The sequence below is a fragment of the Lagenorhynchus albirostris genome, unplaced genomic scaffold, assembly GCF_949774975.1.
Source record: "Lagenorhynchus albirostris unplaced genomic scaffold, mLagAlb1.1 scaffold_238, whole genome shotgun sequence".
Classification (NCBI taxonomy): Eukaryota; Metazoa; Chordata; class Mammalia; order Artiodactyla; family Delphinidae; genus Lagenorhynchus; species Lagenorhynchus albirostris.
In genome coordinates, this window is record NW_026783627.1 from 110,981 (window position 1) to 126,415 (window position 15,435).

At 40.0% G+C, this 15,435-nt stretch overlaps 1 pseudogene; it reads right to left on the minus strand.

Moving 5' to 3' along the window:
• LOC132514366 (UDP-N-acetylglucosamine--peptide N-acetylglucosaminyltransferase 110 kDa subunit-like) overlaps positions 1-15,435 on the minus strand; it is a 46,172-nt pseudogene that overhangs the window by 8,290 nt on the left and 22,447 nt on the right.

Below are 15,435 nucleotides of genomic sequence, written 5' to 3' on the forward strand. Positions count from 1 at the left end.
ATTATATCAGAAGTGAAAATAATTATGTGGTCTGACCAGCGTGGATCACACAAAGTAAGTGTATACTATGTATAAAGTAGATAAACTACGAGGTCCTGCTGTATAGCACAGGCAACTATATTCAATACCTTGTAATAACCTATAAAGGAAACGGATCTGAAAAAGAAATATATATATCTGAATCTCTTGGCTGTACACCTGAAACACAACATTGTCAATCAACTACACTTCAAGTAAAACAAAACAAAACAAAACAAAGTAACTGTAAAGGGAAGTGTAGTTTTATAAATTCACCTCTGATATCCAATGGACCAACTGAAAGACAACAGAAAGTACAACTTTCTAGGAGACAGGACATGGCCAGCAAACAAGGCCATTACCTTGCCTAACGGTCATACCTGCCAAAAAATATACAGACTAGCCTGCATTCATGAATACATAGCAATTCTTCATTTATCTGGCATTGTTAGGCAATGAGGTATTGTATGTTAGGAGAAGTTTTTGTAAATGACAAATTGAAGAGGAGTTATTTTAACCTTCACTTGGTAATTTTTTTCTAAAATTAAGAAATGTATCAACTGGTGTATCTAATGTTTCCGTGATAACTCGGGGTCATCAGTTCAATCAAGGTTTGCATGAATAATGCAAATGGAAACAAGACAAGCATGCTTACTGAAACTGAAAATGACATGGCACTGGCTGGAATAACTGATGAGAGAGCAAGAAAAAAGCAAAAATGAAAACAAGCCGTGATCAAGAAACAATCAGTCAAGTTCTGACTTTCTGTACTTAGTTTCAAAAAGAGATACCACAAATCCCAGCGAGAGACTCCAGCATCATTAGCTGTCTTTCTCCTTTGTTTCCACCTTCCTTTCCTTTCCCTTCTATCCTAGATTGTTCCAGGCAGTGCTTATAGCTGCTTGCAAGACAATTTCTCATACTTGCTTTCTCTCACACAAACTTCACAATATGTCCATGTGATAAATAGGGTGGAGGTAAAAGACAATTCATCACAGGCACATCGCCTATGAAAATAAAGTTAGAAACTAGCTTCTAAACATGCAGAGAGAAGGGCGTGGTGTCAGGCACTAATTTCCTTGCGAATTCCTCTCCATTTCTAATAGACGTTCTACTTTATCAAGATCCCTTTTTATTGGTGTCCCATTCCAGACTGCTCCACTCCGCCCATCCTCATCCTGTAAAATACATTCACACTCTTCTGTGACCCTACTTATTTGCCCATTAAATAATCAATCATAGAACTGTCGGAATTAAATACAGAGTGAAATTAAAATACTGGAGTCACTTGGAGGGTAGAAGCAGCTCCACCAGAAAATACTGGGCATGGATTTAAAAGAGGCTGCGTGGGACTTGCTCTTGTCCAAGTTCTTTCTCAAGAAGTATCTGAAATAAGCCTAAATTCAGAGTTAATCAGACTGGCCTGCTTTCTCAGGTGGACTGGAACTCATTGCTCTTTCCCCTCAACTCCCTGATGTCAGTGGCACTTTCCGGAGATGAGGTGGACTTCTCTGCCTACTGCAGAAGCTCAGTTCCCCCAGGAACCACTCCCCATCTGAATCCCACACTGGAGGCCAGATGCCAGCCTTCCCAGAACATTCGTGATCTCCTTTCGGTTTTTGACCTGCTCAGATTGAGTCCCTGTAGACTCTTTCTCAGCTGGAAACCTGATCTTCAACCCCTTTCCCTGACCTCGATGGTTACCTGCCTACTTTAGGCCTCAGGTGCTTTAGCTATAAAATGATATATTTGTCCTTAATTCTAAAGTCTTCTTTCTAAGGCTCTACAATGTGGTGGCTCCTTGAAAATGTTTCTCTTTGCTGGTTTTAATTTTGTAGAGAATTAAAACCCCAGCCACTCTAAAAGACAGTAAGTTGCATTGGATAAGGAAAGTGTGCTCTTGTAGTTAGATTAACAGGGATGGAAGACGACTTAGTATATTTTAAGATACTCATGATCCATTCTCGTGAGAGTCGGGGGAAGAGAGTTAATAAAATACCAAACGATTGTGACAAATTAAGTTCACCAAGATGTAGCTGATTAGTTACTACTTGAATAAGCCACACAAATCCAATTCAAGTTGTCCTTTATTCTTCTAAGAAGGATCCCAGTGACCTGAGTCCCATGTTCAGTAACTCCACGTTCAATGGCTTAGTCTGTAAAAACTGTTATGTTGCTGGAAGAAGAAATATTGCCCATCAGTCCTAATTGATGTCTACCTATCACGCACATTTGAAATAAATTTATTACTTTGACTGATCTCAGTGTAATACATTCCAAAGGGGCAACGAGCACACGAAAAGTTATGAAGTCTCCATCTTCTACACTGAAGTGTGCAATAAATTACGTATTATTTGGCCGTGAAATTCACAAGCCATAGAAACCACGCCATTAGCAATGTATACAGTGGTAAAGAGCAGGTAATGAGAATGATATAAAACAAAACAGACTGTGTATGTTGGCACTGCTGCCAATAAAGCAATTATTAAATGCATTCATATGCATCTACGCTAGGTAAGCTCTTTGAGGGCAATTGCTATGAATTCTACATACCTGTCAGGATACTATATATAGCCCACTTTCTATGGCCTTTATTCAAAGACGCTGAGAAAGGGTTACTCTGGGTAAATTCAGACCTTTTCTCAATATAGAATTTGGTCAACATGCATTCTGAACAGCAAAATTTCACAGTATTTTCCTACACTAATTGCCACCTCAGCAAATGCAGGATTAAGTATAATGGATTATAAGAAGTTAGAAAGGAAAGATGGAAGAAAAGAAGGAAGGTAGAAAAAAGGTGGGTATGGAGTACTTCAACATTTACGTAAAGAGTGGACCTAAAACTAACCTGAGGTTTCCCTGAGCTATTAGCATACGCTATAGAAACTTAAATGAAAAAATTAAAAAAACCAGCAAGGGAAACTCAAAGATTCTTTGTTTTTTCACTTTACTGCATACACACGTCCACCTTAAACAATCTATATGCTTATATCCAATAAGAGAGCATTGTTTTGCAAGGCTATTTGGCTTCTATCAGCATGTAAAGGTCGGACAACTCAACTTTAGCAGAGTTAGCCTTCAGGTGAATAATTGCTTCTTTCAGGTTGCGAGCAGTTGAATTTTCCAGAAATGTTTCCCAAAATACGAAAACTAAAAGAAGGGTCCTAGGACAGCGTCCTTTAGAAGTTTTATAGTATCAAGGCTTTTGGAGGAAGAGAATCCTTGTCGATTATCAACACAGTGATTCCAAGCAGGTCAATTTTTGCTGAGAATATTATATAACAGAACCCACTTCACCTCCATTATACTGACAATGATCTTCCTTACTTCAACCTTGTGCTTCTTAGTAAAGTTGAAAATACTGAGCCAAGAACAGACAGTGACAATGCCAGAGACTCAGATGTACCTATAGGTGCCTTCAGACAACATCAGCCACCCAGGCTAAAGTCCTGGTTTAAAACATCCCAACATGAATGAATCTCAAAAACCATATGCTGAGCAAGTGAAGCCAGATCAAAAGGGCACCTACTGTATTATTCAACTTACATGAAATTCTAAACTGGGCAAAAGTCATCTCTAAAGATAAAAAGCAGATCCGTGGTGGCCTTGGGGTGGGAGATGGGGATACTTTTGCAAAAGCCTAGGAGGAAACTTTCTAGGGTTTTAGGATTGTTATCTATCTTTATGGGGGTGCTAGTTATACAAATGTATACATTAATTACAAGTCACTGAACCGTTGACTAAAAATGTCTGCATTTTATTGTATGTAAATGATACCTTAATAAGGTTGATTACAAAATGAACCAAAACCAAAATAAAGCAGAAGAGAAACCTCTCAAGACCTCAAAGGAAATACACTGTTTTCTTCCAGGGTACCAGATTGGAAATGAGGCATTGGTCTGTTCTACCCTCAGATTATCCCTAGGATTATCTAGTCTATTTTAAAGCACTAGAGTCCCCTATCAGGAAAACTCACCCCATGTTTAATTACTTTGATTTCTTCTGTGCCTGTTTTCCCAACACAGTGAAGCCATTCACAGAAGAAAAACCACCTTTTTCCAACTTTGCATCATCACATATTCTTTCCAAAGCTATTATGTACGGAATAAAATTTGGCTACACTTTGTAAAAATCTAGCTTTTTGAGCCTTACAAATCTTAACAGTTAACCTATTGTCTGCACTGGAATTTGCAAAAAAAAATATTTTGAAAAGGAATAGTTGAGACTTGACAATTTTGTTTTTTGTGATTTTCTCTTCCCCTAAGAGAGAAGTGAGTAGGAATGAGAAACACATACATAAAGGAAAAAAAATTATCTTGCTGCCTTTGCATGGTTATAATTTATAGGAGGCCCTTATCAACAATAATCTATTATCAGAATCAATAAAATATAATCTCCATGAAGGCCAGGCCAGGTTATTTGTCTCTTTTTCAGCAGATTGCAATACAAACCACATTCATGGATATGCTTCTTGATGATCTTTGTAATACTGGAACAGTTGACCATTTCCTCATGCCTCTTCACCTTAACTTCAACCTGGTTTTTCACTAATGACCTCACATTTCCTTCTCTAACACTTGGTTGTGGGCCTCTTTTCCAACTCCAACTCGCATTTCACTCTGGAACCAAAGGAAGACTCACACCTTCCTGCTTTTTAGTGATACCTCAAGGTCATTACCATATTGTGATCACCCTGAAGAATAGCCAGACAATTGTTATTTCAGAGCCATCTGACAGTTTGTAGCTCTAAAAATTAACTAAGGACCGCATTTGTCAAAAATATCCTAGTTTAAGATTTTGGTAATACAGCAACAGTAATTCCAAAGTCATTATGCTACAGTTGCAGATTAAATAGACTAGAAAAAGGAAGCTTGCCAGATGGTGGTTTACATTATCTACAGACTGTCTCGGCTCAAGGTTAACTTCCCTGGGAGAAAACCCATAAACCCAGAATCATCAAAAATAACCTGCACGTGCAGAGGGGAGACAGCTTTGCTTGTCAAATTTTACATTCTTTCTGATCTCTGGGCCCTGGTGATTTATCTCCCATGGAATGGAATAAGGAGGGGAACAAGTAGGGACAGTCCCTTCGAGCAGCGGCCGCATGCCTGGCATGTCCTTACCTGCTTTCAAGGCTGACTGCTTCCCACACATATGTTGCCTTGTTTAAGCCTCAAGCCCTCGATCCTTTGCTGAAATACAATAATTTCATTCCTATGGTTTTCAATACCAAAAACTCAACCTCCAGGAGGGCTAAAGTCTAATTTGTACTCCAAACCAAGTAGCAGTGCAGTTCGCTACTACCGAGGCTGAATCCATAAAGACTTCAAGACCACGTCCAGAAGACAAGTTATTATATATAATACCCTAGAAGATCTGAAACATAATTATCATATACATAGCTGGTCCTTCAGAGCTTTTTACCTATAACATGTTTCTTTGATGAAAGTTATTTAATGTACTGGAGATAACTGTGACTTACTGATCAAATATTTGAATACTTATACTTACCTGGGATTTCATTTCTGCTGAAAGAAAAAGGAAGAACAGGACTCACTAAAAAAAAAAAAAACTTTAGAAATGAAAGTAAAAATCTTATCACACACTATGACTTTTGGAAGCAGCATAGAGGGGCAGTCAACGGTAAAACACTGGTGAAATAGGTCAACACTCTAGGCCAAAAATCCATTATTATTATCATCAGTGACAGTACCACAACTGTGCCCTTCAGAATTAATAATCACTCCTAAGGATCTTCATTTGGAACCAGATGATGCGTTTAAGAGAAACGCTCTGGGAGGTTTTGAATCAGACTTGGTTTTTTGTTAGCCAAGTTACAGGAGAATTTTTAAAGTGGGGGGATGGGAAGAAGGAAACGGGCCAGGAAAAGAATTTAAGCCATCATCTATAAACCAACAAAGCACTGATAGTTCCAAACATTATGTCAGACACTAAAATGACTGATATAGGCTCAAGTGGTTTATAAAACCTATAAAAAGACTACACCAGCAAAGTCCCCATTTATCTGTAGAGTTCAGAAACTAAAACAAGGAATATTTTAGCTTAAAACCTTATCTCAAGAGAATCATACACACTTCACATGAATAAAAATACCTGAAACCAAACATTTTTAAAAGCTCCAATACCCAAAATATAGAGAAAAATATTAATTCAGAAGACTCAATCAATCCATGATAATCACAAAACGGCTGGGCAATCTCTATCTCCCTTCCACACTAACCATCCATCCCGTGGAAGACCAAGGGAGATCAGACCTTCCACACTTACCTTCCAGACCTTCCAGACACCTGGCTGCTGCAAAAGACTCCTTGTGGAACAGCAGTTTCCCATCTCTTGTGTCTCTCCGTATCGTGATCATGCAGGAAGCAAGTCTGGCTGTGCTATTTTTTATCATTGTCTGTCACCCATCTGCAACATGGTATTGTACAGATAAGGAAAAAGTAGTTCCCTTTCCCCCAGAAGGTTGAGGCTCAGGTACAGGGTAATTCTCCTGTGCACACAGTCCTTATTTAGGCCGACTCAGTGACTTCAACAGGCTTAATCATGTGGTCAGGTCTGTTGCCAGCTGCGTAATGCTCCCACACCTGTAGATAGAGCCGCTCTAGGTCCATCGTGTATTGTTTGGTGTTGAACAGAGGGCTAGATGTTCTCTGCTTCCAGACTTTGCCACGAAGTTTCTTCAGGTAATCTAGATCAGTTCCCAGTTTCACAGCTATGTCTTCATATTCTTGTCTATTTTTAGCAATAAGCTCACGACAGCCTAAACAAGTGAGCTGGGAAGCTGCAACTCGGGAAGCAAGAGTCTCTCCTGGAATAGTCACCACGGGTGTCCCTGACCAAAGGACATCCATCCCTGTGGTGTGTCCATTACAGAGTGGAGTGTCCAAGCAGACATCAGCCAGCTGGCCTCTCCAAACATGTTCCTCTTTAGGAGCAACAGGTGAAAAAATGATACGGTTCTGGGGAAGGCCCATATTTTGTGCATACTGTTGAATATTAGGTTCTCCTACTGCTGGAAAACGCAACAGCCACAGTACACTATTGGGAACACGCTTCAGAATATTTGCCCACATCTGCAAAGTAGATGGGTCAATTTTATATAACTGATTAAAGTTACAGTACACAATGGCATCTTCCGGTAACCCGTACTGAGAACGTGTGGTTACAATAATGGTACGGGGAACCTCCTCTCCAGTGGCAGCCTTAATGTTGATCTGGGTAGTTGCCAGTCCATTGCTAAGACTGAATCCATTAATTGTTATCTGAATTTGTCCTCTGTTAATCATTTCAATAACTGCCTCTGCAATAGTATTCATAGGAATGACAGGCATATTAAGAGCTGTATTACTGCTGTCTGCGTTGTCTCCTCCATCAGGACATTTCATCTTGACAATTTGCACATCTGGGAGACTATCAAGAAATGCTTTGAGGTCGATGCCATTCAGCACAATCCGATTGTCATAAATGTGCCCATTGGACTTAAAATCGATGACTGCTTTCTTCTTCAGGTGAGGGAACATATTAGCATGATCACCAATAAAGAAAGTATGGGGCATATAAGCCAGTTTCTCAGAATACTGCTCAGCAACTTCAGCAGGTGAAGTTTCCTGATCAGTGATGATATAATCCATGAAAAGCATGCCACCGGTCCCAGGGTAGCCCAGCCACATTGCCTGAATAGGAGCTGGCCTGAGAGCAAAGAGTTCATTTCGAGCACCCCTGGTATAACCATTCATATTTACAAGGATGTGTATATCATCTTGATGGATGCGATCAGCTGCTTTCCCATTGCATGGAATCTGAGAAAGATCAATGAAATGATGGGCTTTTGCCATCACCTTCGCTCGGAAGTTTGTGCCATCATCTGGGCTCAGGGCATAACAGAATACCTCAAATTTATCAGGATTGTGCATGCCTGGAATAGACTGCATAAGATGAGAAGTAGGATGATTCCCAAAGTTAGAACTCACGTATCCTACACGCAGTCGACCATCACTGAGCTTCAATTCAAGTCTTTTGGATGTTCGTACGGTGGTTTGTGAAGGACACTGATCTCATCCAAGCAGAGGTTCCCGTGGCTCTCAGCAATAGCCTTCCTGAAGCCATGAGAAAGAGGATAGAGCATACTATGATGAGGCTGCACAGAAGGCAACCTATTCCTCTCCAGCTGGTCAGCCACAATGCTGACCAATTTCTTCATTCGCTCATCATAGTCTGTCCAATCACAGACAATCTGCAGGCAATGAGCCAAATCACAATAAGCGTCAGGAAAATCAGGTTCAAGCTTCAGAGCAGTGCGATAAGAAGCAATTGCTTCTGGAATATTCCCTGAATACTTGTGAATGGAAGCCAGATTGCTGTGGGCATCCGCAAGTGCAGGGTTAATCTGAATGGCACGAGTATAACACTGCAAGGCTCCCTGAACATCCTGCATCTCCTTTAGAGTGTTTCCCATGTTACAGTAGGCATCAGCAAAGGTAGGACTGATTCAAACAGCCTCCTTATAATGCATCAGAGCTTCCTGCAGTTTTCCCTGCTGCTGCAATACACTTGCTAAATTTGAATGGGCAACAGCAAAGTCTGGGAAGACTTCTAATGCTTTACGATACAAGCGAACTGCCTCTTCAATGTTTCCCTGGTCTCCTTTGATATTGGCTAGGTTACTCAGAGAGTCTGCATGGGTGGGACACAGCCGCAGAGCTGTATTATAACAATCTTCTGCTTCAGCAACACTGCCCTTCTCTTCCAGAGCGTTGGCTAGGTTGCAATAAGCATCAGGGAAATGTGGTTGCAATTCAATAGCTCGCCTGTGTCTATTGCCAGATCTATCAGGACTTGCTGGTAGTATACACAAGCCACGCTGGCAGGTACCACTGCATGATTTGGACTCAAGCTTAGGGCACAAAGGTAAGCTGCCAAGGCTCTGTCAAAAATCCGTGCCTCTTGCAAGACATTTCCTAAATTGATACAAGCATCCAGAAAATTGGGGTCAAGGGTGACAGCCTTTTCAAAGTGATGAATTGCAAGCCAAATCCCCCCTTGTGCATTGAAAACACAGCCAAGATTACTCCAAGCTACTGCAAAGTTCAGTTGTGTCTCCATTGCTTTCAAATAACACGGCTTGGCTCCTTCCAAGCGACCCAGGGCCTTGAGCAGGTTCCCCAGGTCACTGCGAACACAGTACAAATCAGGATTGCACTGAAGAGCAGAGACGTAAGCTTGTACTGCCCCTTCCATGTCGCCTGCTGCTACCAAAGCGGCTGCCAGGTTAATATAACCATCGATGAAATCTGGTTTGAGATGCAATGCATGTCGGTAATGCTCAATTGCTTCCTGCAACTGCCCTCTTTCCTTGTACACATTCCCCAAATTCGAATAGGCTTCTGCCAGAAGAGGGTTCTGTTTAATTGCCAGAGTACTAAAGTGGGCAGATCTGTCCAGCCTTCGACACTGGAAGTGTAGAGATGAAAGTAATAAAAGTACTCCAGTATTGTCTGGCTCTTGTCTCCACAGCTGCATGCAGTGTCTCTCAGCTGCCTCAAAATCACCTGATTGATATTCTCGATGAGCCAACTCAGCTAACCCTTGGGAGGAAAGCATACGTTTCGTTGGTTCTGTGCTGTCGGCCACGTTGCCCACGGAAGACGCCATCTGGAGCTTCTGCAGAGAGTGATAAAAGGGGGTAATTGAGTCCCGCTGCCGCCACTACTGGCAAGAATGTTTCTAGAGGTAGCAAATACGAGGGCAGCAGCCATACCACTGCTTTGACAGGCTTAAGCGGCGGCAACAGTTACATGCACCAAACCTTAGGAACTCTAGTTGGCCATCTACCTCTCACGCTCTTGAAATATTAATTCTTAACCCTGCCCTCTTCCACCATTTTTCTCCTAATCAGGGAATAAAAATTACCTATACACTTGCCTTAGAAGAAATCAAAAGTCAGTAGTCCAAACACTTTTCAAAATTTTGTTTTCTGCCCAGTTGGAAAGGAAATACATGATTGACTTTACTTCATCATTCATATAGTCAATGTGGAAAACATTAGGGCCGTGAATTTCAATACAGTAAGATCAGAAAATTTTAAATTGGCCTTCCCAAACCACTAATAAGTAACCGATGTTGTATATAATGCTAAAATCTTAGAGACTGAGTTTGATATTTTAAAAGTTCTGAAAGGATTAGCTAATTTCTCATATTTCTCATGCCTCAAACCTGAGTATTACTTTTTTAAAATTAAATTTATTTATTTTTATTTTGGCTGCGTTGGTCTTCAATGCTGCGTGCAGACTTTCTCTAGTTGCGGCGAGCGGGGGCTACTCTTTGTTGCGGTGCCCGGGCTTCTCATCACAGCAGCTTCTATTGTTCTTCCACAACTCTATGGGTTCCTCTTTAGGTCCTATGAAGAACCCTAGAAATTAATTCACGTAATTATAGGGTTTTGCAAAATTGTCAAAAGTGAGATATTTTCACTTCCATCAGGTAAGACCAGCGTCTCTTTCTTTGCCAATTTTCCTTCTATCATATTCCGCTATGTTGGATCATATTGGAATGGCCACAGGCTTTTTTGAAATCTGGCTAAGGAGATTTTCTTTTGTTCTGTGGTTCGCAGACCTCTCACTGTTGTGGCCTCCCCCGTTGTGGAGCACAGGCTCTGGACGCACAGGCTCAGCGGCCATGGCTCACGGGCCTAGCCGCTCCACGGCATGTGGGATCTTCCCGGACCGGGGCACGAACCCGTGTCCCCTGCGTTGGCTGGTGGACTCTCAACCACTGCGCCACCAGGGAAGCCCTAAGGAGATGTTTTAAGTGAGGCTATTATGTGATTTTCAGACACCACCATATGTAATTGACTATATACTATCCCATTACAGGAATAACTTCCAGTACTCATACTGACTACTCTACTGACTTAACTAGCACAAGACACAGAAGCATAAGGACAAAAACCACCTTACAATATAGCCATGTCTTGCACTTCACAGCTCTCAAAGCATGTGCGTTTGAAGAAGAAAAAAACAACTGAAAAGTACAAAACCAGAAGCCATCCTGTGGAAAATTATTTCAATCATCAGGCATGTGAAAGATAAGTCAAAGATTCAGTTTTCATCAATGCTTAGTCAAAACGGAAATTTTCTTCTGTCAAGAATATACTCCAGAGGCTTCCCTGATGGCGCAGTGGTTAAGAAGCCACCTGCCAATGCAGGGGACAAGGGTTCGAGCCCTGGTCCGGGAAGATCCCACGTGCCACGGAGCAACTAAGCCGTGGTGCCACAACTACACTGCCTGCGCTCTAGAGCCCGTGAGCCACAACTACTGAGCCTGCGAGCCACAACTACTGAAGCCTGCGTGTCTAGCGCCCGTGCTCTGCAACAAGAGAAGCCACCGCAATGAGAAGCCTGTGCACCGCAACAAAAAGTAGCCCCCACTCTCTGCAAGTAGAGAAAGCCTGCGCACAGCAACGAAGACCCAACACAGCCAAAAATAAATAAATAAATAAATAAATAAATAAATAAATAAATAAAAGAATATACTCCATCAACAATGTGTGTAATGGAATGGTGTGAATGAGTATTTTACCAGAATTCCTGTAATGCACAAGCCTATAGCAGTACTGAAATCAGTAATGCATTTATAATAGTAAATATTTATGAGGAAGTAACCCACAGAGGTTTTCTCAAAGTTAACAATGAAAATTAATGTGACATTATCAATAATAAATTGTGAAGCTGAAATAAACTTTTCTAAACTATTAATAACTAGAAGCAAATTCTAATCAACCATGGTACAAGAAATCTATGTCTATACACTACAAAGTTTATTTCTTAAAATTTGATTTCGAAAATACATAAACTGTCATATGAGGAGGCAGTTAAAGAATATATAGCTAAAAGAGTGGGGGAAAAGTTTTATAGAGACACATCTGGCAGTAGTTAATTTTTAAATGTCATTTTTCTAGATTTTGTGACACCTATAGTATTGATATTTGAAAGCATTTAAAAAACTGTAATTTGAAGATTTGCTACTTCCAGGTAGAATAAAATATTTGGAAGCAAAACAACGTTTCCACTGAGAAAAACAATAAAAGCCAAATAAAATAGCCAGCATTCAATCAAAAAGTTCTAGACAAACCAAGAGATAGAATCATATGACTAAAATTCTAAGAAAAGAACAGATAATACAAAAATATTTATATAAGATATTGTGTATCTTTATCAGGAAAAGTCTTTCTCAAGAAAAGACTTTAAAATCATCAGAATTAATATTATATTTTATTTGTATATTTATATATAGATATTTATATATTTATATAAAGAACTTAAAGATAAAGCCCTAGTTAAGGCAGTGACAAGAGCAGTAGCAGTGGGAGTGAAAAGAAATGGTTATATTCAAGCATATTTTGTCAGGAAAAGTCCAAGATCAAATGTCTGACTGCACACATGGGATGGATAGACGGAGTGGGAAAAATCAAAGTTAACTATAGAGGTTCTAGTGAAGATGGGGTTGCCGTCAACCAACCCAGGGGTTGCGATCATCCCCAAGGCCTAGGAGACTCAAAGGGAAGGTCATGGTCAGAGGCAAAGTTAATTGGTGGGAAAATAAGACTCCCAGTCTCTCCATCTCCTTATACCAGTTTTTTTTTAACATCTTTATTGGAGTATATTTGCTTTACAATATTTGCTTTACAATATATTTGCTTTACCAGTTTTTTTTTAACATCTTTATTGGAGTATATTTGCTTTACAATACAATGCTTTACAATTTGCTTTACAAAGTTAATTGGTGGGAAAATAAGACTCCCAGTCTCTCCATCTCCTTATACCAGTTTTTTTTAAACATCTTTATTGGAGTATATTTGCTTTACAATGGTGTGTTAGTTTCTGCTTTATAACAAAGTAAATCAGTTATACATATGTCCCCATATCTCTTCCCTCGTGCATCTCCCTCCCTCCCACCCTCCCTATCCCACCCCTCTAGGTGGTCACAAAGCACAGAGCGGACCTCCCTGTGCTATGTGGCTGCTTCCCACTAGCTATCTGTTCCTTATACCAGTTTTGTTTTTCTGCTCATATACGTAGCAGCATTTCATTCAAGGGGAAAGTCATTGATCTGACTGGTCAAATTAAACAACATAGTTCAAGGCACATTTACAGTGCTTAGTTCCTCCACAATTTAGAAAGTCACATTCACAATTTCCCTCTTCCTACGCCGTGGAACACATTGGCCATTCCTCCAAAGTTTCCACTCCACAGAGTGGACCAGAGATGACGTGAGCCCAGAACTGAGAGCTTGGCATGAGATGGTGTCAGCCCCACGTAGAGCTCTGGCATAAGTTATAACCCATCCCAGCTCTACAGAGAGCTCTGCATGGAATCCTGGGAGTAAACTCAGCCATAATAATGGGATTCTATTTTTCATTTGCTTTTCTTCCTTGCTTAACTTTCCCTGGCCACTCTGACAAACAAACTTTCAGGCATTCCTGGGCCACTCACTAACTTTATTCCATTTAATCTCATCCAGATTCCCAAGAAAATTACTAACTATAAGGAGGGAAATTTGGAACATGGTGAGTGTTAGATGCCTGAAATATACAGGTCATTGAATCCAGTTAAGTAGCAAATTATATGGATCTCAAATATGCCAGTAGAATAGCAGACTAAGCTCAATTTAATGTACTCTTACTGGAGACACACGTAAATTCTGGGTCAATTTTGAAAAAGTTAAAAGCACATAGCTGAGATTAAAAGAAAGAAAGGAACACCTGCATGTTTCAGAAAGTAACAGAGAAATTAAATCCAGAGAAAGAAGAGCGGACTGATGTCTGTGGGTTCCGTTCCTTAGTATAGGCCTTATGTAAATAGGGGCTGGAGCTAGGAATCTAACATTACCTTGAGGCCAGGAATTTAGACTCAGGATGGAACAATATTGAGAAGTTGGTACAGATATCCTACAGAAATTTCATGAGGAACTGCTTAGTCCATTAAGAGGGCCAAGGGAGGTGGTGAGGAAGACTGATATCTCTTGAAAACCTTCAGGTACAGAAAACATCAACACCTCTGAAAAGTAGGCCTGTCCTTTCCAGCGTTGTGATGGCCAGGTTGTCACTAACCTGTAAGGCCCTGTATGAATCAGAAACTGCAAGGAGAGTAATTTAAAGAAAAACAGATGCAGGATGGGTGTGGCAGTAAATCCTAGGACCCTATCAGAAACAAAATTAAAACCACTCTAAAGGGAAATTTTAACAAACCAGAGCAGATAGTATCCTAACCAGAAGAGAATAATAATTCTGAGGAAGTTACTTTAGTTATTTAAGTAATATTCAATGCATTTCCATGGCCAGGCCCTTTAGAAGAATTCTAAAACATATACAAACAATTCGTTTACATCTTATATATCCCACCATCCAGAGCCAAATTCACTTAAGTACTGTACTGGTGGAAACTGAGCAGCACTATGGAGACAATAAAAAGGTGTTTACCATCAAAAAATGTCAAGGTAAGAAAGATAATGTCTAATTTTTAATTATCTTGTGGTTTATTGAAATCTTTTGGAAACCCAAAATAGAGAAAACCTAGGAGGCAATGAAGACTTAAATCTTTAGAGATTTATCAACTCATCTATAAAAGCTTTATTAATCTCTTCTTTTAATAACATGCCTGAGAGGTATAAATGTGTCCAGTGATAGGGTTGAAGAAGCCTGAGAGAATTTCAACTGTTTACTATTCTTGGTCAGCTATTAAGACCTTTCAGGAGCATCTTGATTTTCATGGCATCATCCAACAAAAAGCAGGATATTTTACAGAAAGTCCTGGTCCACTTTTTGGCTTGCTTTTGTAAAACAGACTTTGGAGATTTAGATCAAATGTCATATCAATTGTCCTAGACTGCTTACTATGTGCTTTCACTATAGATTTTAATGTCAATAGAGAAAGGAGAAGGAAAAGTCAGAGGGAAATGAAACAGGTGTACAGACATTTCTCAGAATTCTGGGGGAAGTTGCCTCTATAAGCGGAAAGTTTTTCACCATGGAACTCACAGTGGTTGAACTTCTCATGAAGAATTTTTTTTTCACTACTGAAGAAAACTATGTTTGATTTTACCATAACTGAAAAGTTCTCCTGTTTCTACTTCTGAGGTTTGCCCTCAAGACTACTGTTTACCTAATGGAACTGACTCCTATGCATGGAGGAAAAAGTGCACCATTTGAAGGAAAAGCTAAAGGAGTGATATTCAGGTAGCTCCTCATTCCACCAATGAAAATGTACACACAGATTTTCCACTTTACACCTCATTTTCCACCTTATTTTCATGATTTTGAAATGAATATGTAGGGTCTGATGAGTTTGTCAATAGTCTATAATTATTAGTGTTATTAAAATAGAATACAAATGATAAGCC